This window comes from Rattus norvegicus, chromosome 3, assembly GCF_036323735.1.
Source record: "Rattus norvegicus strain BN/NHsdMcwi chromosome 3, GRCr8, whole genome shotgun sequence".
Classification (NCBI taxonomy): domain Eukaryota; kingdom Metazoa; phylum Chordata; class Mammalia; order Rodentia; family Muridae; genus Rattus; species Rattus norvegicus.
Genome location: NC_086021.1, coordinates 45,166,027 through 45,178,833, shown reverse-complemented (window position 1 = coordinate 45,178,833; position 12,807 = coordinate 45,166,027). Strand labels below are relative to the sequence as shown.

Below are 12,807 nucleotides of genomic sequence, written 5' to 3'. Positions count from 1 at the left end.
TACTTAGGTAGTCACAATTTCATAACAAGTACTCTTATTAGAAATCTCTCCAACTTAATATAAAATATAATTGAAGATGTATTTTATTCTTAAAATTATGTTTATGTAGAGTAAGAAGGGAGTGGTAGGTGCTGTTGTTATAGGTGCCCTCAGAGGCCACAGGGGCTGAATTTTTTGTAACTTGAGTAAGAGTATGAGTTAGTATACAAGTGTACTGGAAAATAAACTGGGACCTGCCTTCTGGAGAAGCAGTGAGTATCCTTAAGCACTGAGTCATTTCTTCTATCTGATTCTAATTCTTAACCAAATTCCTCTGTCATAACTGGAATATATATTTAGTAGAGAATGATCAAATGATTTTTTAACTTTCTGTCAAAACATAAAAAGGGTAAACCTTGTTTCTATTTTGTAATCCTGTACATCTTTGTTAAAAATAAGTCTTTAATCATCTACCTTTTCTTAAGATAAATTTGACTGCCACTACACTAGGTTACATGATTGACTTAAATATTTACTATATGACCTGTAGGTATACACTGGTTTTGTTTTTGCCTCTAAAATAGATAGTGTAGCTGTCAATTTTTAATATTGATTAAATAGAACTATAAAAAAGCAACACAAGGAAGGAATGATTTTTTTTGGCTCATTGTATTTAAGGTGTCTTTATATCTCTATAGATTTGTGCCTGCAGTGAGACTAAATGTCATGGTGGGAACTTGTGGTAGAGGAAAGCCTGTCTGGGGATGGATGAAGGCAGACAAAAATGGAGGGTGAAAGAGAGGGAGAGGGAGAAAAGGAAAGAGAGAGAGAGAGAGAGAGAGAGAGAGAGAGAGAGAGAGAACTTCTTCTAAATTGGTCCTACCTCCCTAGCATTCCATTCCCTTCCAATCCCCAACCCCCAATACTGCCATCAAGTAATAAATTCCTCAGGGAAATTATCCATATCTAGAATATCCCTCACTAAGCATTTTCTCTGCAATGACCATATGACAGCCCAAAGGTAAGCCTTGAGCGTGTGGATCTAGTGAGGACAGTTTGTATCCAAACCTTAACATACAAGATAAACCACTAGGGTGTAGTAGAGCTATAGTACGCAAAAAGACACAAGATTATAAATCAGTGCATGTATTTTCACAGGCTTCTAGGTAAGAATCACTTTCTACACTCCTTAAATTGACTTAGTCTAATAATAAGATATTGGAATCCACATCTATCAATTTAGGTGCTTATCAAGTGTCTACCTTATTACTATTGCTCAGTAATAATGGATTCACACTTAAGGCAGGCTGAAAGTTCAATATGGTATATATTTACCATTTCCAAGTTAGAGTAGATGGGAAAAAAGTCAGAAAACCTTAACAAATCCTCCCTGCATATGCGTCATTCAGCACGCCATGCAGCCATGCATTAGAAAGATTCTAGTCAAGTCTTTCACTTTCAGTTATTTCTGCTCTTCTTTGCTGCTTCCCTCTGATTCCAACTGGAATCTGTTCATGAGAAAGTGTGAAATCACTTAGCTCTTCTGACTCTCAGAATTAGACATCTTGCATAGCTGCAATCAGCCCATCATTTAAAATATAGGCTCACTTTTTAATTATCTTAAAATGTATTTGCTGTGGTTTTAAAAGAAGACAAAGTAAGTATTGGAAAAATAGAGGTAAGGCTATCTGTTTGTCACTTAGTTGAATGGACAGAGGTAGAATTGCTGGAACATTATTACCTGAAAATGTAACTGATGTTCCAAGAGGACTAAAGAGAACCTATGCCTCTGTACTATGGAAATTTGATTCTGATGCTTTTGTGATTCAGAAATGCAAATCTCTTTGTAAAATATTCGTGAACAATTTGTCTAGGCCACAGATTTCTGAGTAGAGGGAACTGAGTGGAGTAGTAAGTATTTTGTAGATAAGATAATAGACACGAGATGAAAATATTACTACTTTACTTTCTCCTATACTCAGTTCACAAAATACTACAATACAAAATCTAAACATAAATTTATAAAAATTCTTCTCTAGAATGATAGCATTATGGAATTCAATTTGACATTTTCTAAAATTAGGTAATGCAAATTTGAAAAGTTCCCACTGACAATTACATTGAAGTGACATGCAATTTAGAAAATGTCATTATTGGAGTTTCTCCAGAGCTGACTCATTCCAATTCACATCTTTATAAAAAATTATGCTATTTGTCATTGGTTTTACTTGTAAGCCTACCTTGTTACTACTATAATGATAAAAAGAAAAAATGTCAAAAGCAGAATAGGAATCCTTGGATCCCAGATAGATTATCTAAAATTGAAATTATAATAGCCATATATCCTTTCATTTCCTCTGAAAAAATGGATTGTATACATGAGTGATTGTTGAAGAAAATTATCCCAGTTGATAAGAGAGAAATTAACATGAAAACAATTTTCAGAGCCACAAAAAAACAATAGAAACCTGAACATTCTAAATAAGCAATACTTTAGTAGAGAATTTCATGTAGACAATGTGCTCAAAAATGATTTATCCAATATAGAGATGATATCCAAAATATATAAAAAAACTAAAGAAACTAACCACTAGGAAACCAAACAACCAAGTCAAGAAAAAAAAAAAAGAAAAGAAAAGAAAGGAATAGAAAAGAAAAATGTGGTATAGATCTAAACAGAGAATCTCAAGTGGCTGGGAAGCACTTAGAGAACTGTTCAAACTCCTTAGTGATCAGGGAAATGCAAATCAAAATGACCCTAAGATTTCACTTTATACCAATCAGAATGGCTAAGATCCAAACCTCAGGTGACAGCACATGTCAGCAAGAATGTGGAGAAGGAAGGACACTCTTCCATCGCTGGTGGAATTGCAAATTGGTACAACCACTCTGGAAATCAATCTGGAGGTTCCTCAGAAAATTGGAAATAGATCTACGTGAAGACCCAGCTATACCACTCTTGGGCATAAACCCAAATGATTCCCCACCATGCCACAGGGGCACGTGTTCCACTTTGTTCATAATAGCCTTATTTGTGATAGCTAGAAGCTGAAAAGAACCCAGATTTCCCACAAACGAATAGACACAGAAAATGTGCTGACTGAGGTAACTCAGACCCAAAGGACATGCATATTATGTGTTCACTAATAAATGGATATTAGCCAAAAAAGTCAAAACACCCAGGATACAATCAACAGAACTTAAGACGGTTAGCAAACTGAAGGGCCCAAGTAAGGATGACTCAGTCTCACTTTGGAGGACACGAAGAAAGCATTCTTGGGGATGAGGGAGAAGGAGGGAGGGACCTGGGTGAGAAAGGGACAGGGAGGGGAAGATAGGAATGTGATCAGGTGTGTGTGGGGTGGAACAGAATTGAAGCCCTGAGGGCCAATAGAAATAATGAAAACAGGCAACCAACCTCAGGAAGTAGGATGTGGGGGGACCCTCTAGAATGTACCAGATACCTGAGAGGTGTAACAGACTCCCAGGACTCAAAGAGAAGTACCTTAGATGAAATACCCTACAGTCGGGAGGGACTTGCAGAATCCACCTCCAGTAGAAAAACAGAGCATCAAATAGATGGATGGGTTGACATCCCATAGTCAAAAACTCTGACCCAGAATTGTATCTGTCCAAAAGAAATGCAAAATCAAAAACAGAGAAGAGTCTGAGGGAAAGGAGTTCCAGTGACAGGCCCAAATTGGAAGCCAGCTCAGGGGATGCTCCAAGGCCTGACACTATTACTGTTACTATGGTATGCTTCGAGACAGTAGCCTAACATGACTGCCCTCCGAAAGGCCAAACAAGCATGAAAGCATCAGACTCAGATATTTACACTCAATCAATGAACAGAAGCTGGTGACCCCTGTGGTTCAATTAGGTAAAAGCTGAAAGAAGCTGAGGTGGAGGGCTATCCTACCAGAAGATACGCAGTCTCAACTATCCTGGTCCCCTGAGATTGCTCAGCAATGGAGCCACCAACTAGGCCGTATACAGCTGATATGAGTCACATACACAACAGAGGACTACCAGGTCTTAAATCTGAGAGAAGATGCACCTAACCCTCAAGAGACTTTAGGCCCCAGGGAGTGAGGAGGTCTCCTGGGCTGGGAGTGGGAATATCCTCTTAGAGACTCGGGGAGGTAGGTATGGGATGTGGAACAGTCAGAGAATGGATCCGGAGGGGAATAAAGACTGGACTGTAAAAACCAAAGAATAAACGAAGACACTATTGCTTGTGACAAGAAGTGCCTACTGACAGGAGCCTGGTATAGCTGTCCCCTGAGGGGCTGTGCAAGAGCCTGACAAATACAATTGTGGATGAAAGCAGTCAACCATCATACTAAGTTTGGGGACCCCAATGTAGGAGGAGTTAGGGGAAGGACTAGAGGAGCTGATGGGATTAGCAAACCAATGGAGAGAACAATATCAATCAACCTGACCTCCAGTCTCCAACAGGCTAAACCACCAACCAAAGAGTACATATGGAGTGACCCACGATTCCAGCTGCATATGTAGCAGAGGATTACCTTATCTGGCGTCAATGGGAAGGCACCCCCTTTGTTCTGTGGGGGTTGAAACCCCAGCATAGAGGAATGCTAGGGCACTGAAGCAGGAGTGGGTGGGCGGGCAGGTGGGTGGGTGGGAGGATGGAAAAGCACTCTTATAGAAGCAGGCTGTTTGGGGGGAAAGGATAGGTACTTTAAGTGGGAAGGGGGATAAGATTTGAAATGTAAATAAATAATAAATAAGCAATACAAAAGAAAATAAAAACAGAAAAAGTAGATGACTTACTATTATTACCTCCAACAATAGAAAGTTAATTGTTCCATCAAGTAAATATTTCACTTAATGGTTTGTAATTTAAAATATTAAACAAACAACCCTGATAAAGACTTTGAAGGACTCTCAAATTTCCTTCTGAAGATTTACATGCTAAGTCTTCAACACCTGCAGTGCTTCACCATTCTTATCTGCCAAACATCCACACTACAGCTTACTGAGCTCTGAGAACTCAATGGATTTTCCTGGCCAATATTGAGATGCTACCACAATCCTCCACAGAACAGATCAGGTCTGTCACATAATACTCCATTCCCAATATCAGTTACTGTCTTAACTAGGGTTTCTTGGAAATGAAGTGTTTATCTTATAGCCTGTCTGTTGTCCTACGAAATTATATGTTCTGAAGCAGAAGCCAAGGAGGCACAGTTGTTACCCGCTTTGTCTCCATTGCTTTCTCAGCTTGCCTTCTTGTAACACTTACAACTGCTACTCCAGTTTTGGCACTTTTCATAATGAGCTGGACCCAAACGCATCCATCATCAATCAGTTGTAGTATTCTACATATTATTTTAATATTCCCTTTCTAGTCCATAAACTGCCTATCTCATACCCCCTCCTGTTCTTCTATGGGGGTGTGTAGTTTTCTGTAATAATCTTCATTTGCTGGAAAGAGGGCTGGTAACTATACTTACCTCTGGCTATAAAGGTAAGTCTTAAAATACAGTAAGGAATCATGAGGTCTAACAATGTTCTAACTGTAGATTCCTTTCTCAGATCCATGACATAACCAGCCAAGAGAAGCTGCCTGGTTTTACAGTACCAGGCATGATTTCCCTCCTGTCGAATGGACCTTAAGTCCAATTAGACAAATTGCTGGTTGCAATCAACATGTGAGTGTCTCTTATGGCACCTTTTTGCATATCTTGCCCTGCTGCAATTGTTGTGGTTCATGTATGCTGCAGTTGAAGTAGAACTGTTGAATATTTTTCTTTTTTCTTTCTTTCAACTATTATTTTATTTTTATTGGATAATTTTTTATTTACATTTCAAATGTTATCCCGTTTCCTGGTTTCCTGTTCATAAGCTCCCTATCCCATCACACCTGCCCCTTCTTCTATGAGGATGTTCCCCTAACCAACCACCCACCACTTCCTGCCTCCCCACCCTAACATTCCCCTACACTAAAGGGTCCAAGAACTGTTTAATTCTTTTCTTCCCTTAATAATTCACATAGTCATTTTTCTGGAAGCATGGAAACTAGACTCCAGAAAAGATGTTGTTACATAATCTGAGTTCTGTGTCCAAAGTATACAGTCTTCAGGAGTAGAGGCCCCCCTATAACAATGATCTATATTGTACTGTGAGTCAGTTGGACTACCCTAACCAACTATTAGGAAGGAATTTTCTGATGCTTGGTACTGGAGTTTTGTCAGCCTCTGGCTCTTACTGAAAGCATTATCAGTAAAGTGTCTAACTTTAGTTAAGATACACCATATACATATATGGTATAAATATAAACTTTGTATACACAGACATATAATACATATATATAAATGTACATTCATGTATCAATAATAAAGAAAAAGTAATTAACGTGAGAATAAAAGGCACCAGAGAGTTTTGAGATAGGTTAGCTGGAAGAAGCAAAAAGGAGAAAAGGTATAGGATAGAATAGGATAGAGTGATATAATTCAATTTCAGTTAAAGGCACATTAAAATTATCAATTAAAAATGCACCTTGGGTTTGCCTACAGGCCATTTTGGTGGGGTTAGATTCTCATTTAGGATTCTTTTTTCCACAATGACTCTAGCTTGCTTCATGCTGACTTAATACGCTTTATCAACTTAATTTTCTACGTATTATATTGCTACTGCTTTTTGAGGTCTGTCTCTGAACCCCCTCATATCATAAGACAATAAAAGTGCTCTTTATATTCCATATAATTTTATAGACTTGGTATCATTTAAGCATAATTTAGGTACACATTAAGGAGTAACTGAAGTAAGATTGTAATTTCAATAAGATTTGTTAAAGAATTCTTCCTATTAAATTGAATGGGAATTGTTATTGGAAACTCATTGAGCTTAGGTATTGTAATTCTGGAATCGTTCATTCAATATTATATTCCCTTAATTACCTTACTTTTATTAACAATGCTTTAAATAATATATCACACATTCTCCTTCTTTTTCAATATTATTTAATTACCCTATATCAATGATGTTTTAAAAGACATCTGAATTCTATTTATATCCTCAAAAATAACAATAGAATTATGATATTTAGGGAATCAATTCTGTATAAAGTTAAAGAAAATGGCCAGTATAATAAACAAGGGTTCAAATCACTGGATACAGGACAGCTAATATCTCCTAGAAATTGTTTAGTTTCTTTCAGCAATTCTTTGTAATTTCCTTTATAATGAGTTTACATATACATATACATATATGTTATATGTGGATGGATTTCATATTGCATTACTTTCCTATATTCATTCAGTTTTTCCAGGCTCCGTTGATTCCTTTTGTCCAAAGGGATACTTAAATATCTCTTTCATTGTTGCCACGTCAATTCTCCAGCTTTTGCTCCTAGAGACATCATTGTACTGTCACTGACTTCTTTTTTCACTTTTCAGAAGTATGTATATGCAAAAGTAATGCAGTATAGAATGCAAACACTCATTGTCTGCCTTGATAATCCCTTAGTCTACTTCTCCAAGATGACTATATTTGTAGCAGTACATCTCAGTATAGGAGAACTGATAAGAAGTTGTAGTTCCTGTAATATTGCTGCTATTTTCATGTTGCTTAAATGTGGGAAAATTATTGTGCCAGTGCAATTGAAATCTTCTAATTAATGATAAAACACTTCACATAGTGAGAATTGATGTTCGTGTGAAGTAATGCAGTGCCAAGCTGTGGGTGTGTGTGTGCGTGTATTTTTTTATGCCCAGTGTTTGCTTAATAGAATCATCAAGCTACCTTTAAGAAATACTGATTTTACATGTATTCTATCCTAGTGATTGTGATTTTTGGTATGAGAGAGGGTTTGGACAAGGCAAATTTATAGTTTTTTTCTTTGCCATTGTTAGTATTTATGACAAAATTTGAAAAATCTTAGAATCCACTATAGCATAAGATTTTAGTAATTTTGGGAGAGAATTTTCTCGGGGATGGGGAGTAATTTAGGTAGAAAGAGGCACCTAAATTGTTATACCTAGATGGCACAGTTGCCACCAACCACCAGAGACCACCAGGAATCTAACTTGTATGCAAAACAAAGGGTCTTTATTTATGCTCTAGTTTAGACTCTCCAGCTTTTTCTAACTCAGTGGACGGTGTGAAATGTACTGAACTGGTATATGCCTTGTCTTTTTCTCATAGTTGTAGCAGAGTATGGGACTTTCCAACTTGGCAGTTATATGATTGGTTAACATTTGATTGGTACATTTCTATTGGTTACTAATGATTTCAGCTTGGTTTGAACAATGGTTACTAGCTTAGTCAATTTACTTTGAGATATTAGGGACTTTTCCCTTAAAAACTGATTGGTTGTCGATAGACGTAGAGTGGCTGTATATTTAGGATAATTATGTTTGTTGCCAGGGTGACATGGTTCTTGGAACAAGTTGGTATTTTTCTAGTAACTGCATTTATTCTAAGAGTAAGTTAGTCATAAAAAGGAGTCTTGTCACAAAAAATATTGTTCAAAAAAGCAAAAGGGGGTTTGTAATGTTAAGTCAGGTTCTTCATAAACATGAATGCCACACTCCACAAACATGGGCCTACCATATATGTATAGGAGGAGAAAGTACTCTGAGTGCCAGTATTTATCTACTTGCTTCTAAATAATGGATGCTGTGTGATGAGCTGCTGTGTCCTCCTACAGAATGTCTTCCTTGCCTTGCTGGACTGTGAACCCAAAATACACTTTCCAATGTTTCCTTGAGGTATATTGTCAAATGCTTTGACACAAAGGAACATAACTAATAGAGGAAACAAGTACCAAGAAATGAGGGGTATTACTTTGAATTGCAGAAGGGATTTAAGGTTTTGAATATTTCAAAGATTTTTTTCAACTCTTAAAGGCTATGGGAAGAGGGAAGCAGAGGGGAAAAGGGAAACATGATCAAGTATTGAGGATGAACAGGATAGAAATCCTAAGGGCCAACAGAATAAATGGAAATATGCATTATTGGAGGCATGGGAGTTGGGGGTGACCCTCTAGAATGTACCAGAGACCTAGTCAGTGAGAGACTTTTAGGATTAAGGGAGAGGCATTAGATCTTAGATGAAATATCCAACAGTGGGGAGAGGGAACTTGTAGAGTACACCTCTAGTAGAAAGATTGGGCATCAAGTCAAGAGATGGGGTTGCCATCCCACAGTCAGAAAGTCTGTCCCAGGATTGTTCTTGTCTGGTCTGGCCTCAGTGCAAGAAGACATGCCTAATGCTCAAGAGATTAGAGGCCCAGGAGTAGGGAGGCCAGGTGTGTGTGTGTGTGTGTGTGTGTGGTTCGGGACATCCTCTTGGAGATAGCAGGGAAGAGAAATGGGATGAGAAATTGTGGGAGGGCGGACCAGGAGGGGGTAGTGACCTGACTATAAAAAAGTAAAAGTGATAATAATAATAATAATAATAAGAAGAAGAAGAAGAAGAAGAAGAAGAATGATGATGACGAGGAGGAGGAAGTGGAGGAACTTTTGGTTATGAGATTATGGAGACAAGAGGTAGAGCTTTACAGATTAAAATGATTGTGTTCAGGAGTGGGCTTGTGTTGGTTAATATTTATTATCAACTTGAAAAGAAAGAATTTCTTGTATAGAAGCCTTTGCACTGATCTGGGAGTGATTTCCTAGAGTGGCTTAATGGGAGTTCAAAAACTCACTCTTAATACTGGTATTGTCATCCCATGACCTGAGATTCTGGGTGGCACACAGAATAAGGGAAACTGAACACCAGCATCTATTGCTGTCTTCTTTCTACTTGTATATAGATTGCAACCAGATGTCTCATGACTCTGGCTCTCCATCATCCCTATCATGGAGAATTGTACCCTCATAAGATTTGTCAAATGAATCCTTCCTTCATTATCCAAGTTGCTTTTATAATACATTATATCAGACTAATAAGAAATATAAGTAGTATATATAGTGATATACATATGTATGCATCTACACAGTTTGCCTTTATATGGTTTTCATATATGTTATAGCTGAAGTTTAAATATTTGAAATTAAGTATACATGGTCTTATAAAAATATCAACTAAATTTTCCCCAACACTATGCCTTCAGAGGGCATTCCACTGAGATCTATCTTTCTAAATTAATTACAAATGATAGTTCTAATACCATAATATAAAATAAATTTAAACTGATTATGAGGAAATTCAAAAATTACTAATTCAAACTAGAAGTAGGCTAACCTTATATTTTCATTAGGGAGATTTTCCATGCCTGCTGCTAACATAATTTTAGATCACACCGCTAATTTTCTGTCTGATTCTGATATTTTTATGTATTCATTTACTTTTATAATACAATCTAAAGTAATTAAACAATGTATGTTAATAGATAAAATTAATGTTTATACAGAGAGCCATATTCAAGAGGAGTTTTTAATTGCCAAAATAAAATAATTATGCAAATTGTTCTGTACTGAGGTTCATTTTTTAGTCATTAATTGAATTCTGATATTGCTAGCATATTTCATTGTTGGCTAATGTGTGTAGAATACTATATTAAAATTTTGCAGATTGTAAGTTAGACTTTAAATAATAAACTAGGAAAAACATAATATAAACCACTAAGCACAGCTCCTGCTGTTGGCACAGGTTAGCTTTGGAGCGATCATACTACCCAGCCAGGAAGTTTAGAAGTTTAGAGGAGAAATACAGACAGAACTTTTCTATCTCCCTTTCTTTCTTCTTCTTCTTCTTCCTCTCTCTCTCTCTCTCTCTCTCTCTCTCTCTCAGAAAAAAAAATTAAATTCGATCATGAGAATTCCTTCTGTAAACTGTTTCTGGAGCACTAACTGAATATAATGCCCTGTTTTGCTATTGAGCTTCTTTGTAAGACTGGAGAAATTACTTAAACTTTCTAATGCTAGTGTTTCTCTTTCATTTAATTAAAAGCAATAATCCTTCATTAGGATATTATGAGAATAGAGAATGTTTGTTTTTATTGAAATGCTTAGCCAGGAGCGGGGCTGAGTTCAGAATATTTACTGTTTAATTTTCTAAATTGTGCCTAAATCACTTTGCTTTTCATTAGCAATCGGAGCTTAAAGTTTACACTGTGCATTTTCGGAATGGAGAGTGACAACCCTCCCCAGATGCATACTACCACATTTAGTTCACTTATGTTAGAAGTCTGAAAACATAAAGCATTCCTGCCAGTCTCAGGATTAGCTCTCCAACTCAGCATTTCATAAATGTGACAAATACGAGACACTGTTCTAACCATAAAAAGGGGGAAAAGATTGCGTATCTGGCCCCCTTGTTTTTAGGCCCATGGCCAGTAAGATGTTGAGCAAAAAACGATAAGGGAGTAAGGACGTGCCTAACCTCCTGCAGTCCATAGACCCAGGCAGGCAAGGAGCTGGAGACAAAACATACCCTTCAAATTCAGGACCATAGTGACCTACTTACTCCAAAAAGAACCCTATTCCTAACAACCTTTTGACTCTGGGCACTGCTGATGAGTTTGGCACCCTCGTGATCCAATCACCTGGACTGGAGTTCTGCCAACTGAGGCCCAAGCCTTCAGTATGTTAACTTCTCCAAGAACACTTCCTATACCTACTTCAACAACGATTGAGGAGTTGATCTATGTGTATCTTGAAAGAGAAACACTTCCTTAGATGGGCTTTCACCTTATAATTGCTTCTGAATTTATAATATCTTGATCCTTAAAATCCCAAATCAGTCCAAACCATCGATCAAGGTTAATAGTGTCACCACACTGTTCATTAGAAATATCTGAGTTTACTTTCCAATAAAAGGGAAAAGCAATGTAACCTTGTTAAATCATAACCAGCATTGCAGCACAACATCATGTTCTTACCCAAAGAGCAGTGAAAATTCAAAGGCACCAGTTTATACTCTGCATCGTTAGATACTGCATTTGAGTATTGTAGAAACTCTCCTTGAAATTTATGTTTCCATTGTTTATTTCTCTCACAGGAATTTGAACTCAACTTATATAAAGTACTAAATCAGGAGTGAGCATAGACTTTGTTACAGCAGTTGCCTTGCTAGTCAGATGTATAGAAAGTCTTAAACGTGAAAAAGTTTCTGTTGGTTTTGTGTACAGTCATAGTCTTGGTAATATTTCTCCTTAGACTGCAGCGAATTTGTACACAAATTAGATGACATTGATGTAGGTCGAGCATCCCAAATTTGGAAGTCTAAATTCAAAAATGGTTTAATGATTACAAAATTGTGATCATGACTTTGATGCCATGAAAAGGAAATTTCACATCTGACTTCATGTAGCAGATTCAGGTGACAGCTCTATAAAAACCTTTTGGCAATATGTGGTGTGTGTGTGTGCGCGTGTGTGTGTGTGTGTGTGTGTGTGTGTGTGTGTGTGTGTGTGTATAATAAAGTAATTTAAGTTTATCCTTGGAAGTCATATAAGAAATAAATTATTATTCTTAAAGAGTTATAAACATCTGAACATATTAGCAACATAAAGTGTTCCTCATCCTAAGCTGTTGGAAAAGAGCACAGTCAACATACAATAGTTTCGTAAGTGGATCATAGCCAGGACTGACCAATAATATGCAGCTAACCACAGGCAGTTTATATACATATCGATGAACAGGTAGCTGTACTTGGATGGTATATAATTATAAACTCTGTGTGATTATAAGGTTTTCTGAAACAGGATAGAGTGACTCCACAGTTTTATTAATGACAATTTATTTTGTTACATTATTTGGAAGTGGAAACAGAGTGGATATCAGAAAGAATAGTAGAGTTTGGGACAATGCTGACATTATTTTTCCTGACAAACTGGTGTAGACATAGCTTGTTGTT

The 12,807-nt window shown here is 37.0% G+C and overlaps 1 protein-coding gene across 6 annotated transcripts in view; it reads left to right on the top strand.

Moving 5' to 3' along the window:
- The window catches only part of Lrp1b (LDL receptor related protein 1B), a 2,121,147-nt gene that overhangs the window by 1,946,314 nt on the left and 162,026 nt on the right, over positions 1-12,807 (top strand). The window lies entirely within an intron of this gene.